The sequence below is a fragment of the Bos javanicus genome, chromosome 6, assembly GCF_032452875.1.
Source record: "Bos javanicus breed banteng chromosome 6, ARS-OSU_banteng_1.0, whole genome shotgun sequence".
Lineage (NCBI taxonomy): Eukaryota > Metazoa > Chordata > Mammalia > Artiodactyla > Bovidae > Bos > Bos javanicus.
Window position 1 is genome coordinate 13591002 of NC_083873.1, and position 18304 is coordinate 13609305.

Genomic DNA, 18304 nt, shown 5'->3' on the forward strand with positions numbered 1-18304 from the left:
GACACAGCCAGAGCAAAGGGCGAAATGATCTTGCAGATCCTAACTGGAGTCAGCAGCTGGTTCAGGGTGCCTGCGCCACTGAGAGATGGTAAGTTCAGACGAGTTCTGTTTGAAGTGCCCATGAAAGCTTGCAGAGAAACCGTGTTCTCTACAAGAGGTGGGAAATGTGAGTTGAACTCAGGAGAGAGATTAGAACAGGAGATACATTTGGGAATAAGGGGCAATCCTTGAAGCTTTCACAAGAGAATAAAGGAGGCAAAGGTAGGGTATGCAGAGGACATGGACTTCTAGATTTCCGGGAGCCAAGCAATAAAACAGTAGCCTGCAAAAGAAGTAGCTGGCCAAGTGTGAGAACCAGGAGACTGTGGAGATGTGATACTGCATAACAAGTTCTACAGGAAGCCCCAGGGAGTGACTCAGTTTAGTTCAGTTCAGTTCAGTCGCTCAGTCATGTCTGACTCTTTGTGACCCCATGAATTGCAGCACGCCAGGCCTCCCTGTCCACCACCATCTCCTGGAGTTTACCCAAACTCATGTCCATTGAGTTGGTGATGCCATCCAGCCATCTCATCCTCTGTCATCCCCTTTTCCTCCTGCCCCCAATCCCTCCCAGCATCAGAGTCTTTCCAATGAGCCAACTCTTTGCATGAGGTGGCCAAAGTATTGGAGTTTCAGCTTCAACATCAGTCCTTCCAATGAACACCCAGGACTGATCTCCTTTAGAATGGACTGGTTGGATCTCCTTGCAGTCCAAGGGACTCTCAAGAGTCTTCTCTAACACCACAGTTCAAAAGCATCAATTCTTCTGCGCTCAGCTTTCTTCACAGTCCAACTTTCACATCCATACATGACCACTGGAAAAACCATAGCCTTGACTAGACGGACCTTTGTTGGCAAAGTAATGTCTCTGCTTTTGAATATGCTATCTAGTTTGGTCATAACTTTCCTTCCAAGGAGTAAGCGTCTTTTAATTTCATGGCTGCAATCACTATCTGCAGTGATTTTGGAGCCCCAAACAATAAAGTCTGATACTGTTTCCACTGTTTCCCTATCTATTTCCCATGAAGAAGAAGAGGCAACTAGATTGGGTGATTGGGAAATTCCCATTGATTCTGTAAATAGAGGTTTCAGAGGAGGACAGAAGTTGATGGATGAGTGTCAAACAAGGAAGTGAAAGGGATGAATGTAGACTTAAATATAGACTACTATTTTAAGAAGTGCTGCTGTTAAAAGAAGGGAAAAGATAGAATGTAGTCTCAAAGGAAATGAATATTTTATAAAGAGTCATTCAATTTGAATATGTGTAGGCTAAGGAGAAGATGTCAGAAGGCAAAATTTTTAAAAAGGAGAAGTGAAAGAAAGGGACAAGGAATAATGAGACAAGTCACAAAGTAGGTAAAAAGATGTCACTTTAACACAGAAGGGATAGGCTTGAATACAAGGTAGAATATTGTTTTTCTGAGACAGAATGGAAGGAGAAACAAATGGATAATGATTCAGAGAAAATCTGAGCATTCTCCATGTATAATCTGGTAACTTATGAGTCAGATACAAGGAAATTTGGCAGGCATAAATTCAACTTGAAAAGAGAGAACCTGGATTGAAACAAGTGCTGTGGAGAATTGAAAAGACAATTAAGAATGAAGAAAAGAATTGATAAGCATCTCTCAGAGCTCAGCTATGGCTCATCATAATGGATCCCATCAGAGTCAGCTGGGGCACTGTATTAGCTCGGGCCTAGAGAGCTGAGCGAACCCGGGTCTGGAAAGTGTATACAATGGAGGTCAAAGAGACAGAACAGAAGTCTATAGTGCTCGAAGAAATTTAGATCACCTTATTTAACCAAGGGGTCTAGACTCACAGGGAAGCTAGAGAGTCTAGAAGTGGACTCACAGCCTGGGAAAACTGCCAATGAAGACGAATGAAAAAGAAGAGGGGGGATTATATTCACACACCTGTTTTTCAGGTTTGATAGGGATCTGTAGTTTAGAGTGTATCAAGAGAGGACAGAGTCTCAGCGGCAGCTCCAGCTCAGGCTAGCCTGATGACTGGTGGAGTTGACTGAGGTGGTCAGGGAGGCTCGGGGCATTTTATAACACTTCAAATTAGCAAAGTGTTTTATTGCTGCTTATCAACTACCCAAATACTCTTCTGCAAAATTGTTTTCACACATCTGTAAATTTCACCTTATCCACTTTATGTATTGTTAAAACACAAGGATAATATAAATGGGTGTTAAGAACTTCAGAGAAGTTGTTCTTGAGTCCTTTTAAAAATTTTATTTACTTTCCAATTTGGGGGTTGAGCCCAAACTAATTTATTTATGGCCCTGTGGTAGACTGCTTTCCGTTTTTTCTCTCAACTATAACTAATGAATTAATTGTGAGGTTTTGTTTAAAGTCTCTCCTTCCCACTATATTATACCCTTCAACAAGTCAGGGAATGTGCCTGTTCCGTTCTGTACTATAGCCTGGAATATTCAACACCTAAAACAATTCCTAGCACATAAAGGTATTCAAAAAATACTTGCTGACGTGTGATTGCCAAGGGGAAGGAGGTGTGTGGAGGGATGGAGTGGGATTCTGGGGTTAGCCGATGCAAACTATTACATTTAGATGGATAGATAACAAGGACCTACTGCATAGCATAGAGAACTACATTCAATATCTTGTGACAAACCATAATAGAAAAGCATATATTTTTTAAAAAAGAATAGATATATATCTGGATATATATGTATAACTGAATCACTTTGCTGTACAGCAGAAATTAGCACAACATTGTAAATCAACTCTAGTTCAATTGTAAAAGTTGTGGTTGTTAAATGTTTCTAAAAGAAGATACTGGCTAAATACGGGCAGCCTCTGTTAGTTGATTAGTGCTACTCATTGCTTACTGCATATATGATAAACTGGAAATGTTTCTTTTTATTTCATGAATATCTGTAATGTTCAAAGAGGATAAGATGCCTTTTATTGTCTCTGTAAACTATTACATTCTCTGCATACACTGTGGAAATGACAAGAAACAACATGCTTGCTTTTAACTCTTCCTCCAATCTCTTCCTTTCAAACTGATGTAAAATTTTCAGAGTATTTCTTAGTGTTAATCCTCATCAGTTTTAATAGAAATTTCCATAAATTTCTCATGGCATTGCATTATGAGATCATCTTCAGATTTTCTGAAATTTCTGTAGCAACGTTTATGTCATAGTCTCTAGCTCAGAAAATAAGCCAGTTAATTAGGATGTTAGTCAGAAGGAAAGTATCCATTCATTCAAATCATGGTCTTAACTATCTGAAATTGAAGAATCTGTAAATGTTATTCTTTATAGTGCCTCACTGCTGCCCTCTTCTGGTGGCACATAACAGCTTAGGCATATACTGCTGCTGCTAAGTCACGTCAGTCATGTCCGACTCTCTGCGACCCCATAGACGGCAGCCCACCAGGCTCCCCGTCCCTGGGATTCTCCAGGCAAGAACACTGGAGTGGGTTGCCATTTCCTTCTCCAATGCATGAGATAACTATTAATAGATGTTCATTTTTACTTGGGCTTCCCTGGGGGCTCAGGGGTAAAGAGTCCACCTGCAATGCAGGAGACACAGGCGTAGTTCCTGGGTTGGGAAGATCCCCTGGAGAAGGAAAGGGCAATCCACTCCACTATTCTTGCCTGGGAAATCCCATGGACAGAGGAGCCTGGAGAGGTACAGTTATCTGGATCGCAAAGAGTTGGACATGACTAAGTGACTGAGCACGCATGCATATTTTTACTTATAAATGAAAACAAATGTGGTGCTCCATAAAACAAAAAAGTTATAAATAAATTACAAGACTTAGTTATGGTATAAGAAACTGGAAAGCTTTTTTGAAACATTAAAATAGTGACACATACCATTTACCTAACCAACAATCTTTTTTTAACTGTTTCAGTAAAAATCCATTAATTGTTTTGAATTTCAATATAGAAAAAATAATCCATTGTTTCATCTCTATGATATTCCACTGTAACAACAATAAAAATTACACTTGTGCTATGGAGAAAGAGTTTGCTAACAAGGGCTTCCCTTGTGGCTCAGCTGGTAAAGAATCCACCTGCAATGTGGGAGACCTGGATTTGATCCCTGGGTTGGGAAGATCCTCTGGAGAAGGGAAAGGCTACCCACTCCAGTATTCTGGCCTGGAGAATTCCATGGACTGTATAGTCCATGGGGTCACAAAGAATTGGACACGACTCAGCGACTTTCATTCACTCACTAGCATTGCAATGGAGAAGGAAATGGCAACCCACTCCAGAGTTCCTGCCTGGAGAATCCCAGGGACGGGGGAGCCTTGTGAGCTGCTGTCTATGGGGTCACGCAGAGTCGGACACAACTAAAGTGACTTAGCAGCAGCAACATTGCAAGGCATGTTTAAATGGCTTGAGGAAGAAAAACATCTATTAAACTATTAGGGTATTTTAGAGTGGCTAAATATATGAAAGAAATACTGATAATTAAAAGAATATTATCTGTTTATGAAATGCTCCAGAGGTCCTTCACTAGCAAATAATGTAGTGGTTCTGAACATACACATGAACTGAAGCCTTTGTTCATGCGCTTGTCTTGACTCCTACCTTATTCTCACTACGCATCCTACAGTCGACAAAGACTGACAAACTTCCCATAAATGAGGTCTCCACTCTGTCTCTCCTGCTGCTGCCGGTACAGGTCCTCTCCAGTTCATACTGTCAGCCTCTACACTGGTTTTCCTGTTATCTGTCTCTCTCTGTTTCCACACTCTACCCTTCATGGACTGCAGATAGCTTCTTAAAAACAGACCAGTGTCGCTTCTCTACTTAAAATTGTCTGCTGGCTTTCTGTTGCCTGTGGGATGAAGTCTAGGCCTCCGATCTTGGCAGGGAGAGTCCAGCCTGCCTTGCTCAGCTCTGCAAGCAATGGAGCATAGTTTCTGCCCTTAAGCACTTGCCCTTGGTGTCCTGGAGGAGCATCCCACAGCACTCTGTTGTTTTTGACTCTGTGGCAGAGCTTGGTCCAAGGCTGTGCCATACATCGGTTACTTAATCGTCTCCCAAGAGACTGTGAGTCCTGAGAGTGGCCAGTGTCTCCCTGCTTCTCTTTTGAATCTCCACCACGCAGCTGGAGCTCACTCTGTGACGAACACACAGGGGAAGCTCAGTGCAGATTTGTGAATAGATGAATGAATGAATGGACGAAGGCTGTCCTCCCCATCTTTAGTGAATTCTTCAGTTTTTGAGTTTTATAGTGCCACCTCTCTAAAACCTTTCTTGACTCTTACCTGGCGTAAGTAATTGCCGTCACAGTTTTTTGTTCATATAAGTTAGTTGTATATGCTCCAGCCTCCTTTCAGGTCATACTCGCTGAAAGGCAGCCTGGGAGAGTGAAAAGGGCATGAGCTGGAGGTACACAACCCTGAGCTTGTAGTCCTGCCACTCACTCTTCCTGTCACCTTCGATGGGTAACTCAGCTCATTTTTAATTTAAAAAAATTGAAGTATAGTTGATTTACAATATTGTGCCAATTTCTGCTGTTTAGTAAAGTGACTGAGTTAGGCACATATATTCTTTTTTTTTTTCATATTGTTTTCCATTATGGTTTATCACAAGGTATTAAACACAGTTCCCTGTGCTATACCGTAGGACCTTATTGTTAAATTATTTTATTTTTTTATCTATTAGCTGTGTCACACAGCTTACAGGGGATCTAACTTTCCTGGCCAGGGTTTGAACCTGTGCCTTCATCAGTGAAAGCAGAGTCCTAACCACTGGACTGCCAGCGAATGCCCCAATTATTCTATTTCATCATCTGCTTTTCTAAAATGAACATCCCACCCCCCCCCAAATGAGGCTAACACCACTTCCCCATAGGTTTAATGCAAAGATTAAAAGAGAAAGCGAGGAATTTTCCTGGCAGTCCAGGGGTTAAGGCTCTGTGGTTCCACTGCAGGGAGCGCAGCTTCCGGCCCTGGTTGGGTAACTAAGATCCTGCACTGCTTATGACACATTCGAGATTTGCATGAACTTTTAGTATTTATTCCCTTTCCCCGAGGGTGAAAGTGAAAGTCACTCAGTCGTGTCATTTCCTTTGTGACCCCATGGACTGTACAGTCCATGGAATTCTCCAGACCATATCCAATTTAAATCTAGGTTTCCAGGGCTTCAACAACTACAGAGACTCAGTAATATTTCCTGAGTAAATAAATGAATTCCAGAGTTGTCTTTGGTCAAAAGTGATATAAATACATATTTTAACAGACTTTTAAACTAATACAATTGCTTGTCATTCCTACTCACTTAGTGTAAATATTGCATCTTAATACTCTGACATGGCTCAGATAAAATTTTTCTCATTTTTATGATTATAGTATCCAAAGTATACAGAGGTCACACAATTTGAAGCATAAATATTTTCTAATCTTTTGGGGATACTTCCATTTATTTATTTTCTTTCATGTAGTCATTGTAAAGTATGCCTGTGAAGTGTTTCCATAAAATGAACTAGTGTTTATATTTTAATGGAATAACTATATTATAATGTTAAGTAAGAAAAAATAGAATATAAATTAGTTCATACCACATGATAGCAATTATATTTTAAAAAGTCACTGAGGATCAATGATTTTTTTCCCAGAAATAGCAAAAATACACCCTAAAATTCATACAAAATCTCAAGGGACCCTAAATAATCAAAACAATCTTTAAAAAGAAGAATAAAACTGGGGGGCTGCCATTTTTAGAAAAATTGGACTACATCAAAATTTAAAAACTTTTGTGCATCAAAGGACACAGTAAACAGAGTGAAAAGGAAACCCATGGAATGGTGCTACTGCTGCTGCTGCTGCTAAGTCGCTTCAGTCGTGTCCGACTCTGTGTGACCCGAGATGGCAGCCCACCAGGCTCCCCTTCCCTGGGATTCTCCAAGCAAGAACACTGGAGTGGGTTGCCATTTCCTTCTCCAATGCATGAAAGTGAAGAGTGAAAGTGAAGTCGCTCAGTCGTGTCCGACTCTTAGCGACCCCATGGACTGCAGCCCACCAGGCTCCTCCGTCCATGGGATTTTCCAGGCAAGAGTACTGGAGTGGGGTGCCATTGCCTTCTCCATGGAATGGGGCAGGCATTTGCAAATCATATAGCTGATAAGGAGTTTATATCCACTACCCAACAACACAAACAATCCAATTGAAAAATTAGTCAAGGGACTTCAACATTTCTCTGAAGAAGATGTACAAATGGCCAACGAGCATAGGAAAAGAGAAGCTCCATAAGCATAGGAAAAGAGAAGCTCCCTGTTACTAACCATTAAGGAAATGAATAAGCTCACCAGTACTAACCATAAAGGAATGAATATTAAAATTGAAATGAGATGCTGCCTCACACCCATTAGAATGGCTACTATGAAAAAAAAAAAAAACAGGAACAGAAAAAGTGTTGGCCACGATGTGGAGAAGTTGGAACCTTAGCACACTGTTGGTGGGAATACAAAATGGTATAGCTGCTATGGCAAACAGCATGATGGTTCTTCAAAAAAATTAAAACGTAGAAAAATCATATGATCCAGCAATTCCACTTCCAAGTACATACCCAAAATAACTGAAAGCAGAGACTTGAAGAGATATCCGTGCACCATGTTAATAACAGCACTATTCACAATAGCCAAAAAAGATGTAAGCAACCTATATGTTCATTGACAGACAAATGGATATGAGAAATGTGGTATATACATATGATAGAATACTATTCAGCCTTAAAAGGGAAATTCTGATAACGGCTACAATAAGATAAACTTGAGAACATCATACTAAGTGAAATAAGCAAGTCACAAGAGAACAATTCTACTCACACAAGGTACCTAGAGTTGTCAAATTCATAGAGACAGAAAGTAGAATGATGCTTGCCAGGGCTGGGTGGAGGGGAGAATGAAAAGTGATTGTTTGACTGTACAAGGTGAAAAGAATTCAGTGGATGGATGGGAATAACGGTAGCACAACAAGGTGAATGTAAATTAATACCACTTAAATGTGTACATTAAAAATAGTTATAAAAGTAAACTTGATGTGCATTTTACCACAATTCATACAAACAGTTTAAAAATAGTCAGTAGGCCAGGAACCCAACCTGGCTCTCTGTGATGACCCAGAGGGGTGGGATGGGCGGAAGTGCAGGGGGCTAAGGAGAGAAGGGATATACATATAATTATGACTGATTCACACTGCTGTACAAAATTGTAAAGGAATTTTCCACCAATTAAAAAATAAGGGAAACATAAAACATTAATCAGAAGGAAATACACCAACATATTGAGCTTTTGCCTCTAAAGTCATACTTTTTGATTATTTTCCTCTTTTCATATTTTCTACAGTGACTATATAGAGTTATAGCACTAGGAAAAAAAGAATTCAAAAGTTTCATATGAAAACTTACCCCAAATCTGTGTTTATTAGATTTCAATCCATTTCTGGTTTAGAAGAACCTCCTAGTTAAAAAAAATTTTTAAACGCAGAGGCCTTTGAACAAACACAGTAAGAAATAGTCTCTAAGTTTTTATTTCCTGCATTGTGTCATAGGTATTGCTGCATGCTTGCTATCTGAAACATCCAGATAAGTGGACAGAGGAAACTCATGTTCCTTTGTCCCCCAAGAGAGTGGAGAAGTTACAATTGGTCATCACTCTTCCTCGCTCTCGATTACACAGGAAGACAACTATTACTCCAATCAGACTTTTGTTCCATCACTCTACTGAAAATGCCTTGATCAAAGTCACTGATAAACTCTATATACCTAAATCCAGTGGTCCATTCTCATTCCTCATCTTAGTCAACACACCAACAGCATGTGATGCAGACCCTGCCTCCTCTACCGCCCTCCAGGACACCACAGTCTTTTGTCTTTCCTCCAACATTACGGGTCACTCCTTCATGGCCTTTTGACTGGTTCTCTTCCTCTCCTAAATCCCATCCGGTTGGACTGTGCAAAGGCTCAGTTTCTGGTCCTCCTGCTTTCTCCATCTAAATCCACTCCTTGGTGATTTCATTTAGTTTATGGTTTTAAATAACATATGCTTCCCTGGTGGCTCAGATGGAAAATCTGCCTGCAATGCAGGAGACATGGGTTTGATCCCCGTGTGGGGAAGATCCCCTGGAGAAGGGAATGCCTACCCGCTCCAGTATCCTTGCCTGGAGAATTCCACGGACAGAGGAGCCTGGTGGGCTACAGTCCATGAGGTCACAAAGAGTTGGACACGACTGAGTGATTAATACTTTAAATAACATGTATTGGTTGAAAATCATCTATTTCCTCTCTCCCATTCAAACTTCTCTCTTGAACTTTACAGAAGCATATTTTCAATTGTTTGTTTTATTATGTGCATTTGGATATTCAATAAGCATCACATTTTCAAAAATGTCCACATTGAAATCCTGATCTGCCTCAGCTAATGACTCCCCATTTCCAGGAAAGTGAAATGAAAGGCCAGCTCTTAGAGGAACTGTGTGTTCAGAAGAGGCTGAGTGGAAGCAGATGGGGTGATTGGAAGGGATACATCTTTGGAGAAAATTTGGCCAGGGGAACTCCTTGGTTCCCTCATGTCCGCTGAGTCTTTTTCTTTGTATGTGTGCAGCTTCAGTCTAAGAAGTTTTTCCTCTGACAACTGTGACTTGTGGGAATTATGGTGTTAAGATGCTGTGGAACTTCTGAAATCTGTTGCATAATAAGCAATGCTTTTCTTTCACTCTAACTTCCCTTTTCACACATGGTGGCTACTAGCTTGCAAATGAGAGTTATTACCAGCCTACCAGATGCTTCCCAGAAGCCATGATCAAGAAGTATTTAGATCATAAACGATTTTAAGGTTGTACCACAGTTATTTCTGATATATTTTTTAAGACTCTAGAATTTTGAAACATTTTATTATTGTGAGAGCAAAACAGTGTTACTGTAAAAAGTTTGGAGAAAAAATATGGTAAAAAAGAAAAGAAGAATTACCCATGGTCGCACTAAGAAATAAGCATTGTAGTTTGATAGCATTATTTCTATGCATAGTTATAATATTTATGATGAAGTTTTAAAAACTGTAAGTTCCCAAAATTTAAGTATTCTTTGACCATAATCAAGCAGTCTGATATTTGTCTCTCAACTGTGATGCCTAGATACATTCAGAAGTGATTTAACTAAACATTGTAACTCTGTACATATTTCGGTGGCGCTTCTTTCACTCATGCTGCTGCTGCTGCTGCTAAGTCGCTTCAGTCATGTCCGACTCTGTGTGACCCCATAGACGGCAGCCCACCAGGCTCCCCCGTCCCTGGGATTCTCCAGGCAAGAACACTGGAGTGGGTTGCCATTTCCTTCTCCAGTGCATGAAAGTGAAAAGTGAAAGTGAAGTCGCTCAGTCGTGTCCGACTCTTAGCGACCCCGTGGACTGCAGCCCACCAGGCTCCTCCGCCCATGGGATTTTCCAGGCAAGAGTACTGGAGCGGCTTGCCGTTGCCTTCCTCTCTTTCACTCATATCTTATGGTTAACTTAGGGGCAGTTTCTGCATGTGTTATCTCTTGTTTCTCTGTCAGCCTTAGTTCAGAACTAGACTTCTCACCACTTTGCCTGCCCCCACATCCCACCTAACACAGATGACTAATCCCAACCCTCAGTAGTAACTGTTAACTTTTATCAAAGTGTTCCTAAGAAAAGATCTCTCCTACTGCATATGTGGCAGGCATGTTCACTTAATAGCAGGACGCAGGAGCCTGGGGTAAGGCCAGAACCTCCTTTGGAGTTACTTGTTCAAGTCAGGAAGGCAAGTGAAGGACAGACACAGTTGCAGGTACCGGGGAAGGTCTGGTTTGGCACGTGTGTCATCTTACTCAGAAGGGATATCGAGAGACAATTGGCAGAGTTCTAGTAAATGGTTGGAATTCGAGGTAGAGGAAGGGTATTGCACGAGGCAGAGTAATGAAGTGATGTTAACAGCATAGCAAAGAGGTGGCAATAACAATTATTACCATTTATTAAGTAAATATGATGAATAATAGTACCTGTCTCACAAACTGTAGTGAGTATTAAATAAAATAAATGTATATAAGCCTTGTAGCAATAAGACTGACATACAGCAGTCTCCCCGTATCCACAGGAGATTGTTTCTAAGACACCCCAGTGGATGCCTGAAACCATAGATAGAATTGATGGGATAAAATTTATATGTTAAAGGAAGACAAGAAAAGTTAAGCATAAAATTCTCTCTCCATTTGGGCCTTCTCCCTCCCCGTTTAGTGTGCAATGTTCACCTGCATTATAAAGGCCCCCCTGTCCATGGGATTCTCAGGATTCTCCAGGCAAGAATACTTGAATGGGTTGTCATGCCCTCCTCCAGGGGGCATGAAGGGATGCCCCCTGGAGGCATCCATTCGATCCCACCCCAGGGATCGAATCTGCATCTCTTATGTCTCCTGCGTTGGCAGGCAGGTTCTTTATCACTAGAGCCACCTGGGAAGCCCAATACATTAACAAGACCTCAAAGGTGGGAATGCAAAGATCAAGTTTTTCCTTTTTTCAATGCTAACAATGTTTTCTTCTTAACTTTATTGTGAATTCAATTTTGGTTGACAGTAGCAAATCCTATATATACCCTACATACATATCTAAGACAAAGTTTAATTTATAAATTAGGCACAGCAGAAGAATAACAATAATAATAAAAGAGAACAATTGTAACAATATACTATAAAAGAAGTTACACGAATGTGGTCTCTCTCTGTTTCTCTCTCAAAATAACTTTTTGCATAAATTTAATGCCTTTCTATTTTAACTCCATATTAATCACAAACTATGGTCAAAACATTTGTAATTTGATGTGTGGCAGCCAAACTAGCACAAATTTTATTTTCTTTCTTCACAATTTCATGAATAGAAGACTTGTCCTTACAGTAGATCTTAGCAAATTCAGCATACAATTTTTTTTCCTTTCCTTATGAAGTCAAGAACTTTAATCTTTTCACTTAGAGGAAGCACTGTATGGGATCTCTTTGGCATACCTGAATTGCCAGTGTCACTACTCTGGCTCTTCAGGGCCATTATGAAGTAGAACAAGGCTGACTTACTGCTGTGACGATGTGCTGGATAACCAAGACGGCCGCTAGGTGACTAACAGTGGGCAACACTCCACAAACACTCAAATCACGAGATTCACGTGCGGGCCAGACAGCGCAGGATTTCATCACGCTACTCAAAAGGGGAGGTAATTTCATATTTTGGGGGCGTCCTGGTGGTGTCAAAGGTAAAGAACTGGCTTGCCAGTGCAGGAGACATAAGAGACATGCGTTCCATCCCTGGGTTGGGAAGAGTCCCCAGGAGGAGATCATGGCAACTCGTTCCAGTGTTCTTGCCTGGAGAATCCCATGGACAGAGGAGCCTGGGAGGTACAGTCCATAACGTTGCAAAGAGTTAGACATGACTGAGGAGAAGGCAATGGCACCCCACTCCAGTACTCTTGCCTGGAAAATCCCATGGACGGAGGAGCCTGGTAGGCTGCAGTCCATGGGGTCGCTAAGGGTTGGACATGACTGAGTGATTTCACTTTCACTTTTCACTTTCATGTATTGGAGAAGAAAATGGCAACCCACTTCAGTGTTCTTGCCTGGAGAATCCCAGGGAAGGGGAGCCTGGTGGGCTGCCGTCTATGGGGTTGCAGAGTCGGACACGACTGAAGTGACTTAGCAGCAGCAGCAGACATGACTGAAGCAACTTAGCAAGTACCTGGTGGCTCAGTTGTAAAAAATCTGTTGCAGGAGACACACATTTGATCCCTTCCCTCTGAGAAAATTCCGCATGCTGAGGAGCAACTAAGCCCAGGCACCACAACTGTTGAGCCTGTGTTCCAGAGCCTAGGAGCTGCAAATACTGAGCTCATGAGCTGCAGCTACTGAAGCCCACACTCCTAGAGCCGGTGCAAGACAATGCAGTGAGAAGAGTAGCTCCCCCACCCCCAGCAACTAGAGAAAAGCCCGCTCAGCAATGAAGGCCCAGCACAGCTAAAAAGTTTTCTTTTTAGATTAAAAAAAATTAAAAAAATAAAATTTAGGAATTTCTGAAATTTTTTCATTTAATATTTCTGGATCAAGAGTAAATAAACCATGAAAAGCAAAACCATAGATAAGCGGTGGGGGGGGGGGACTACTGCACAGAATATGCTTAATAAATATGCATTAATAAACAATGAATGTGTGCATACTCAGTCATGTCCAACTCTTTTGCGACCCCTGTGGACTGTAAGCCCACCAGGCTTCTCTGTCCATCGGATTTTCCAGGCAAGAATACTGGAGTGGTTTGTCATTTGCTTCTCTAGGGGGTCTTCCTGACCCAGGGATTGAAACTGTATCTCCTACATCTCCTGTACTGTAGATGGATTCTTTATCCCTGAGCCATCCGGGAAGCCTGAATAATAAACATTTATATTATTATTTACAGGGGCTTCCCTGGTGGCTCAGCGGTAAAGAATCGACCTGAAATGCAGGCGATTCAGGAGATACGGGTTCAAATCCTGGGCTGGAAAGATCCCCTGCAGGAGGGCACGGCAACCCACTCCAGTATTCTTGCCTGGAGAATCCCATGGACTGAAGAGCCTGGCGGGCTACAGTCCATGGAGTTGCAAAGGGTCAGACGCGCCTGAAGCAACAGAGCACATATTATTATTTATTAATTTAGCAGCGGTGAACAGATTGAATGTCATTTATGGTGAGTGAGAGACATGTTTCCTTGGTTTATCAGACCTTTAGATACTGCCTGTTTGTGAATTCCTGAACTCTGGGATCTGTTCACTTCATGTTGAATCCTAGCCACACAGTAGTCCCCTCCTCCCAGTCGCTTTCCGTTCATCACACATTAGGAGATCTGGTTCTAATTCTGTCTGTGTCACAAACTAGTTGTGTGAATTTAGGCAAGTCACCTTTCCCTGCTAGACCTCAATTTCCTCACCTTTAAAACTGGGGGAGTTTTAGAGATTATCATGCTAAGTGAAGTAAGTTAGACACAGAAAGATAAAAATCGTATGACATTACTTACATGTGATCTCTAAAAAAAAGATACAAAAGTACTTGTTTACGAAACGGAAACAGACTCACAGACTTCCAAAACAAACTTAAAGTTACCAAAGGGGAAAGGCGGAGTGGTGGGGGATAAATTAGGAGATTGGGATTAACATATACACACTAGTATATATAAAACAGATAATCAACAGAGACCCCCTGCCTAGCACAGGGAACTCTACTGAATATCTGTAATGACCTCGATGGGAAAAGAATCTGAAAAAGAATACATATACATGTATCTATATACGTATAATGGAATCACTTTGTGTACACCTGAGACCAGCACAACATTGTAAATTACACTCTAGCATAAAACAATTTTATGTATTCTTTTTAAAAATCTATTTAAAAATAAAATGTAAAAAAGAATGTTAGGAAAAGAAACAATTTTGAATTAGGAGGGTTTGCTAAGGACTCCATAGTCCTTTCCAACTCTGTGATTCTACAATACTATTTCACATCTCTCAAAATTCAGCAGCAAGTAATAGGATCAGTGTCAGCCTGGTCTGCTAGCATAGCAGCTACATGTTCTCCACGGGACTTAGAATTATTTCCTCCCTAGAATGAATCCCTTAAAATTGCCAGTATGACTATTTTAATGGTCACTGGCACATACCATGATATATTAATGGCCCTGGACCTGCAAGATGTTTATCATGTCCTCCCCAAACTCCTACCTTCCAGCCCCAACCCCACCCCAATTTCAGAGTTAATGGTGTCTCAGTGAAACAGACAGAATGGAGCCATAATCCTTACTCTGAGTAATTCATCCTCTCTATGATTCTTATTTCAAAAACTATTAGCTAGATTCTGCATCTCTTCAATTTTATGACAAGTGGTGAGGGCTGCAGGTCTGATAAAAGTTTGATAAAGCATTTCTTTATCTATCTATATTTTGTACATCTATAATTAGGCAATTCAACAGATCGTGTTAACATTGAAATCTGTCACCAAGGACCAGTGAAATTCAAAGATACTTCACTGGTTCAGAAAATATCCACTTCTCAAACATGATAGGGCAGTATCTCCAAAACTTTCGTCAGTCACATGCCACCTTCACAATCTTTACTATATCTGCGTATTACCTGTAATAGTTTTTATTTAATCATTTTCTTAAAATCAATAGTAAATTTATTTTTACTTAACATCTTCCTGAGCAATAATATCCATGAAATTATAGATTTTAAAAGCTAATTACATTTTCAATGTACCTTGAACTAAGCACAACTCAAAGTTTCAAAGTAGGGATATGTGTCACCTAAAATCGGTGATTTGTATACCATACTTTGGGCAAGTTAAATGAATATGTAACTGATATTTAAGCTGCGATCATCTCTTTCTGTTTTTTCAGCCATAGAAGAAAGACGGCATCAGATAATATTCTTACTTTTAAATCTGTCTGTCCCATAGAACTCTAGAAACAAAGGAAATCACAACATCTTCATTGTGATTTGCAAAGCAACATGGCAAAAATAGATGTCACTGTCAATAAGAAGGTGGCTCAGTGGTAAAGAATCTGCCTGCCAATGCAGGAGATGCAGGAGAAGAGAGTTTCATCCCTGGGTTGAGAAGATCCCTTGGAGGAGGAAATGGCAAACCTCTCCAGTATTCTTACCTGGAAAATTCCATTGACAGAGGAACCTGGTGGGCTACAGTCCATGGAGTCACCAAAGAGTCGGACACAACTTAGCAACTGAGCATGCCTGCGCGTCAGTAACAAAGACCAGAGTATAGAGAGAGGTAGCAAATACAATAAAAAGAAATAGGAATTAGTTTACACCAAAAGTTTGAATGTACAGTCCTGTTAAAGTTCTTCAAGCTAGAGACTTAAAACTCAGGAAATAAAAGCATTTCCAATGAACATTTTATTTTGAAAAGCCATCATTTTCTGAAATAGATTAAAGGACAGGAAAAGCAGTGTATGTGCTATGTTCTGGGAAAAGGGTCAGTGAAATTCTTTTGGAATGGGAGAAGCCATGGAATTTCAGAAATATCTTGAAATGCACACATTTACTCTTAATAAAAATTCCAGCTTCTAAACCCAAGCTTAAATCACACAGCACTTGAAGGGAGACTGTTACAGCTTAACAAGTCAGGTGCACTCATTACACAGTATTATTTTGTGTGGGATTTTATAATGTCCATCATAATTTACATATGGCTTTTTCAACTTCAAAAAATATTTATATACATTTATTGTCTCCCTACTCATGCAAGTAGATGAGTATAAAATTCTGGTATCTTGCTGGGGGAAGAATTGAAGAATTCATCTCAGGCTCAGAAAGACATTTGAAGTAGAAAGTAAATTATTGCTAGAATAATCCAAAGTCTTTTGTTTCCTTGAGGCTACAGGTTGATAGAATTTGGACAGAAGAGATGCGAAGAGAGACAAATTTTTTTGGATATAAAGCGGATAGAAAGACTTGGTTTGACAATTGTTTAGGTCTGTGTGTCTTCTAAGTGGTAAATTAACCTACACCCACCCCTACCCCAAATAATGCATACCATACAGTCACATAATCTGTTGACAGACCAATCAGTTCCTAGGGGAACACAGCTTCTGTGGTACGACTGCTATTGCTCTTTTTAGTTCGCAGGGAAGAAAGAGGAGAAACAAAAGAATGTGGAGACCGTGCTGAAACACCAGCATAGACTTGTACAGCAAGTGATTCCAAGTGAGGAATTATAAACGTTTATAACAATAAAGTATCAGCCAACCAAAAGTGGATACGGTTTCTCATAAGAGTACTAGCTGCACCAAGTCTAAAGAAGAGGCAGATAGATGCGGACACTACAGAGATGCCATTACGTTGTGACATAAAGTCCCCTCCTTTCTGATCCTGCCTCTTTGCACACTCACCCACCTGCAAATTCCAAACAATTCTAAAGGTTTTTAATCTGTGGCTTTCCAAAGTCATTTGGAGCCTTAATTTTAAATGCTAAAATTGGCATTAAAGAATAATGCTTTTAATGAAAACGCTTTGGAATGAAAAGACTCTTTGGAATATAAATACGAAAGAATTTTAATTTTTCTAGATATTTTCCCTGTACATAATACTTCTTTATATGTAGAATTCCCCTCGGTTCTTCCCAAATGAGAAGAGTAATTCTCCAGCCTTATCTGTTTCCTGGAGAAATTATTGAAGCCATCATAAACGTGATAGCTGCTGTTATCACTACCTACATACTCCAGCCAAACGTCCCAGGGTTAATTTTTCAAATAAGTAATCCCAACTACTTAATCAAACACCTCAATTCAGTGATAAATGAAGCCAGATTTTCACTAACAGCTCTAGCACGCCTCTGGACTTGAGGACTTTATCATTTAAACCTTAAAAAAAAAAACCCGTTTCTTTTCTTCTCTTCCTAATAACCTAACACCACTATAGGTGACCCTTCCCCGCCCCCCACTCCCCCTCCCTTTCTAGGGAGTTTTCAGAAGTGCAAATGTTCTAGAAACTCCAAAGTTATTTAAATGTAGAGAAGACCACCGGATGGAAACAGGATCACAATTTAAGAAAATACTTCCTTAAAAATTATTCTTTTATACCTACGTATACTGCGCTTTTGTCATTAAAAGGCTGATACTCACCATTATCTCGAGGAAGAGGAAATACACTTTAAACCAGCAAATCTAACTCTTAAAAAGTTAATTACAGCACAAGTGCCCTGAAATATACTGTTTTTTATAAACAGCCTCCATTTCAGGAAGTAGGAATTTAAAAGAAAACATGGCCTGTTATTGTCTCAGAGTTTGATTGTGTAATTCAGCTCGGGCACTTTTCAGCAGTTCTGTGCCATAAGACACTCCCCTTTAGGAATTGCTTTAGTGAAAGGTATTCTGGGAGTTGTATTGCTACAGAGAATTTCCTTCGTCTTAAGAAAGTGTAAGAAAACTCCTTATTTGGATTGAGTCAGAATGGAGAGCCAGTCCACTGAGAGAATGTCAGAAGAAATGAGCATGACATTGTTTTTGATCTATTATCAAAAGAAATTCTTGTTAAGGCTCCAGTCAGTACTCTATTTTAGAATTAGTGTGTACAGCTGAGCTTGTCACAGGGACACCTATATTACCAAGTTTTTGGGGGGTTGAAAAATGAGGTTGGAATTTATCTCATAGAAAATCTCGTCGGGCTGCTTGATTTAACAGTGAGGACTGTCTAATTGCATCACATAGTGGACATCATCCTTCAGTACAAATCTGCGCTCCAA

At 40.3% G+C, this 18304-nt stretch overlaps 1 protein-coding gene across 9 annotated transcripts in view; it reads right to left on the bottom strand.

The window, feature by feature from the left end:
• The window catches only part of ALPK1 (alpha kinase 1), a 121786-nt gene extending 103482 nt beyond the window's left edge, over positions 1–18304 (bottom strand). For 3 of the 9 annotated variants that reach the window (XM_061419370.1, XM_061419374.1, XM_061419369.1), the window contains exons 1-2: positions 17685–18279; positions 15708–15795 (exon numbers count right to left, since the gene is read on the bottom strand). The gene's annotated coding sequence lies outside the window, so the exon portion shown is untranslated. Of the gene's footprint in view, positions 1–15707; positions 15796–17684 lie in introns of all 9 variants that reach the window. The other 6 variants (XM_061419377.1, XM_061419375.1, XM_061419371.1 and 3 more) reach the window with 4 other exon arrangements.